Raw genomic sequence first — 6,000 nt, 5'->3', positions numbered from 1 at the left:
CTATTGTGTCTTTAAATTTATTAAAATTCATTGATTTGGTCGATTACCTTACAATTCAAACTTTATTTCGAGCGAAAAACCAAGCCTTACCGAGACATGTCCAGAGTCTGTTCCGATTGAGGGAATCCAGATATAGTTTAAGAGGTTGTGCAATTTTTATGAAACCACCAGTAAGAACAAATGTAAAGGGTTTTTGTGTGTCTGTGGTTGGGGTGAGGAACTGGAACAAATGTTCAACAGAGGTTAGAATGAGTAGTACCTTAGTGAGATTTAAGAAACTACTCAAAAAGAACATTATGTCTAAGTATCATAAAGAAGCAATATAATTTGATTTATATGGAATGTTCAATTTATAAGTGGGACTTATTGTATATTTGAATGTGTGGGTATGTATATGCGTATGTAGATATATAGATATGGGTAGGTGTATATGTATATAAGTGACTGTGTATATGTATGTATATGTTTATGTTTGTAAAGTATATACGTATGTATATAGGTATATGTGGCACAGCCCAAGCAGAGGGTCACCCCCAAGAGCCTGGTCTGCTTGAGGTTTCTTCCTTATAGGGAGTTTTTCCTCACCACAGTTGCCTAGTGCTTGCTCTGGGGGTTGGTAAGGTTAGTCCTTACTGCCGTTAAGTGCCTTGATTCGACTTTCTATGATCTGGTACTATATAAATATAATTATAAGTGAATAGTATATTGATGTGTATGTCTGTGTGTCGACATGTAGTAGTGAATTTATATTTATGTAATATGACTGATTAGAATTGTTGGACTTGTACTAGCAGGGGTGGGCGCTAATAAGCCTTTGCTTCAGCCCACACCCTTTCGGACTCACTAGTTTTGTCCTGTGTTTGTTTGTGGAATTGTTCATTTTTTTCTATTTGAATATTTTGTGTGCCGAATTAAAAACTTTGTCACTTTTGTCACTTTGAATATACAATTTTAGAGAAAGAGACAAAAAGAAATAGATCACTGTGCCAAGGAGGGAATCTCTTTAGAGTCAGTGACCCTATGGCCTTGTTTAGAGAAGTGTTTCATAAATGTTAAAAAATTCATATATTTGCAGTTTAGTTGAATAATAAATTGAATTTGTCTCGTATTTGTTTTTGTCTATAAGCACATGTAATCAGATGCATGCAATCACATCAGATAACAGTAGCTTCTGGGAAAGGTGCAAGTTGCCAATAAACTGTGATGCCAAGCACTAAGGATACATGCTATCCAGTCACAGTAGATGAAACCTTTTTTACTACTGAGCAAAAATCATTGTTAGACTTTTTTAGGTTCAGTGATTCCACGGCGTGTAGATGTTATGGCATCAGTGACCCCATGGCCTTGGTGGAGGTTTGCACTCTGAGTGCTTCTAGTTTTCATTTATTATAGCGCCACATCACAACAAAGTTCCTCAAGGCGCTTCACACAAGTAAGGTCTAACCTTACTAAACCCCAGAGCAAACACAGGCGACAGTGGTAAAGAATGATCCCATTGCCTTGCTTGTGCACCATTTTTTTGTTGGAAATAAGTCGGCACACTATTGGTCCACATGAGGATGTAGGATATCCTGTGTAATGACCATTATGCGAATACTACTAGATACATTTTGTGACATAAACCAAGAGATTGTAGCTGTTAAGAATTGACTTTGGAGGTTAAAATTTGGATTTGTAACTCTCTTTGATTATTAGGACAAAGACAGATGCAACTCATTAAATACTTATTTTAATTAGACATGGCTCGTTGGACTTTGTTCTAGCACCTTTTTCCAGCAGACAACAATAATGGAATTTCACCATAGTCACACATGCATATTGCAATAACTAACAAAAATACCAAATTAGGACAGATAATCAGAAATATATATATATATATATATATATATATATATATATATATATATATATATATATATATATATATATATATATATATATATATATATATATAGTGATCAGTACAGAGACTTGCAGACCTTAATAATTTGGTAGTTTACAGTGTTCGGACACTACTGCCTTGTATATTATCTGATTGTGCACATTCATTGAATGCAGTTCTGGAGTATGATGAGGAGAGTGATAAAAATTAATCATTGTAGAACAAATAACTATTCAGACTTTGTCTTTTTTAATGCTATATATCTCATATAAGAGTCCTGGTGCTTCCTGTGTTACTGTAAGTGACTTTGGTCCAGGTCTCTTGTGAGGATCCTTGGGTACCACTGACTTTGTGTCAGATTGAGGAATGTTAGCTTTGATCATGTGATCCAGCACGCAGGTGCCTCAGTGTTGACGACCCCAATGGATGGAGAAGGCCAAAGGGAAACCCACGTTTCACCTGCCTGCAGTGGATAGATGCAGAAAGGTGAAAGGCAGGTACTTCTAAGAGGTGGGGATGGACCAGTTGTCTGACTCGGTTGTTGCCATCCAGGACCATGAGTGGGTCCGTGGTCGTGGTTACAAGCCGTGGTTGTTGCAGCGATGCATGTCACCATTGCATGCTCTTCAAACCTGACCTGATATCTCATCAGCCATCAAACGTGTTCAGTCAAATCAAAGTGAAAAGATTATTCTTTGGCTCCACCTCCACAAACTATATATGTTGAGGGACTGTTATTTGAAGACAGTGTAAAGGCTCAAACCAGAGCAGATCAGATCCAGACCCTTGTCTCTGATGATCTGCTCCCCGCATGATTGTGTCAGTTTGAAATTACTGTTTAATGACACCTTTGGAAACTGATGTTTTGTCACATCAGATCCAGATAATTCATCACTTCAGATTTATAGACATTAAAGAAGTGAGTTTGCTTTATCTTTTTTTTTTTATTCAGATTCTGACATCAACACAAAATACATTTGAGGCCAAAATATTGAAAACAATGGTAAAGAATTATTTCAAGGAGTACTGAATTCAGATTTAGACTGATTGCACTGATCTCTGTCTTACTGACATAGAGGTCTATATTGCTTTCTTTGTGTGTGGACCTGGAAGATCAGTGTGCTTTTGAATGATTTTGGGCTGGTTTAAATGGGTCATACTGTGCAAAATTGGGTTTTATCTGCCTTTCATAGTTAAATGTCTTTGAGGATCCATATTAAACATAAGTCACTAATTCCACTGTTTTATGACTCTGCATATAGAAACTACTCTGCAGTGAGCAATTGCAGAGCTGAAACTGCTGATTTCAGACTTCCGTGACATATGTCACACAAGTTCTTCTCTGGATTCCTGCTTGCCCATTATCAGATACACCCACTTAGTATATTTGTGCTTGACATGACACACCCACAAGGTCTCTGAAAGAGAAATGGGTAGGTACCCCTTGTCTTTGGAGTGAGTATGTGTATATGTGTGTGTGTGGGGGGGGAGCAAAAGTTCATTACCATTTAAAGCAGGAGGCAAACAGTTTTTTTTTTTTTTTTTAAAAGTTACAATATTGTAACTTGCTTAGTTACATATTGTAACTTTTTATTTTAAGGGATGCTTGTGTATATGAGTATTTTTAAATGCAACTTCAGTATCTATTTTCCAAATGCTTCAATAGACATGATGGTGGGAAAATGGTAATAACTTGACCCCCTTTGTATGGAAGTAAATCTGTGCCAGCAGAGTTTGAATTTGAATTTTTAAGGCTGAATTTGTTTAACATCAAAATATTCAGCCTCATAAACTTCAACCTAAAAAAACAAAAACATCAACCTCAAAAAATTCAACCTAAATAAAATTCAACCTCAAAAAATTCAACTTCAACAAAACTCTGATTTTGATGCTAAATAAAATTGCAACAATAAAATTCAAATTCAAAACTGTGATGGCACAGATTTACTTCCATACCTTTGAGGGTTTTTTTTTTAATCAGAACACCATATTCCTATTTGAATGTAGCTTTTAGACACACTTTCACATTAAAATGTGTATGTGATCATCATACATCATCAGTTCAGGTCATCAGTGTTGTCTGCAGCTCATGTTGCTCCTCTGTTTGGGTGCATTTTGTCAAAAGCTTAGAGTGCTTCTTGTCACAGTGGTGACCCAACAGCTCAACAAACCACACAGAATGTGAGCTGTGATCAGTAAATTAATACTTAGATTACAAACTAACAGCACCCTATTACGTCAGTGACAGACAGATAATCGTTCACTCTGGAGCCTTTGTCACACCCCTAGTAGCCAATAGTGGGTGATGTTCTCTGTCGTACAAACAATAAGATAAAATGGTCATATTACCAGAATTGTATAAACAGAAAACTGACACTCTAATTTGTATAAAATTTTCAGGTGAATTGGTTTGTGCTGTTGCACGTGCACACAGACCTGATACACCTTAGTCCTGGGGGTGAGGGATGTACGGTACAACCTGTTAGATCAGTTGAGAAGTAATTAATTCCACACAGAAATTAAGTGTAAATAATTTGCAGTGATCCTTCACACTCACTCATGTTGTCACCTCACAAATTTTATTCTCCTCCCTTCCCAAGGACATTTTGAGTACAAAAGCAGAAACTGAGCTACAAACCCTAGGTCGTCTCCCTTGGGAGGTCTTGCAGGCACGTCCAACTGGAAGGAGGCCCTGGGGAAGAAATCTTGCTGGAGGGATTATATTTCCCAGCTGGCTTGGAATGACTCCAGATCCCCCAGGAAGAGTTCGAGGACTTGGCTGAATGGGGAAGTGTGGGATGGTTGCTCTTCCACTTGTGACAATAACTCTCCTTTCACCCAGAGGGGTCAATCCACCCTTTTCCAACACAAGACCTTGGTCTCAGATTTGTAGGTGCTGATCTTCATCCAACTTCCAAATCTAAAACCATGGTCCTCTGTCAGAAAAACAAAAGAAAACAGGATATACCCAATTAAATTTACTTTCGACTTTCTGTGTGGAACAGAACAATTTACTCCATATTTTTTCCAGTTGTACAAGGCTTTGTCCCAGGTTGACAAGGAGGACACATTCCCCAAAACTCACAACTCTTTGGCTTTTACAGCCCTGCCAGAATGTGGATGGCGGTACAGGATTTGTGACACAGCTGTAAAGTTTTACAATATGCTTTATATGTTTGACTGGACATTGTGTAGAAACTTTACAAAGAACACAGAATGTGAATACAGCTGGTGCAAAATATGAGGCAAAAATAATTTTATATTTATCATCTTTCAGATTGAACTTGTATTGCATCTGGAACTGTTCAGATAACATTTTAAGAAAATAACAAAAAACAGACTATGAATGTTCATTCTGTGCGTAAAAGCGCTTCATTTGTGCAAAGTGAACTTGATGGAGGAGGTGCGCGAGGGGTGCGCGTGGGGAGGTGCGCTAACCGTCAAACCCAGGCAGGAATAGTCCTGATGGGTGCTAATGAACTTGGGATTGTGCCACCACAATGCCGAGCGGCCCCCGGTGCTCCTCAGTGCCCGGGTTCCCATGCAGCCATGGGAGGAGAGAGGGTGGTGGAGGAGGGGGCGGCCTGCACACTGCACCCAGGCTTTTGTGCCCAAGTCCTTAGCCCCATTAGCCACCAACTACTCCGCTTTCCCAAAGAGGGCCTGCCTGGTAACCAAGCATCGGATAGAGAGGAGGGGAAACAGTAGCCGTATTTAGAGTTTGATCTCCGGGAAGAGCGTCCAAAATTTGGAGAGAAAGAAAATACATTGCACGGAGAACCCCCTCTGACAACAAACCGGGTTCTGACAAAGTTGTCTCTTTGGCAGTCGCGCCTCCTATTGAAGCAGTAATTTATTCAAAGGAGATTTTTATCCCCGCGATCTGATTATTATGATATCAGGTGACCCAGACCCCTTTTCTTGGCTCTTGTCTGCGGGGTCCGAGCCCAGCGGTGACAGTAAAAGCTGATTTGCACGGTTCTTCACCCCGTGCGCACATTCCTGGACTCGCTCTGTATCAAAGACGCACACAAAGAGAATTGTGGACTGTGCGCGCTTGATCCAGGCGCATGAGTGAGGCCGCAGACTACGCCGGGGGCTTTGTGTCAAACGATACT

Source organism: Thalassophryne amazonica, chromosome 7, assembly GCF_902500255.1.
Source record: "Thalassophryne amazonica chromosome 7, fThaAma1.1, whole genome shotgun sequence".
Taxonomy (NCBI): domain Eukaryota; kingdom Metazoa; phylum Chordata; class Actinopteri; order Batrachoidiformes; family Batrachoididae; genus Thalassophryne; species Thalassophryne amazonica.
This window is presented reverse-complemented; position numbering follows the sequence as displayed.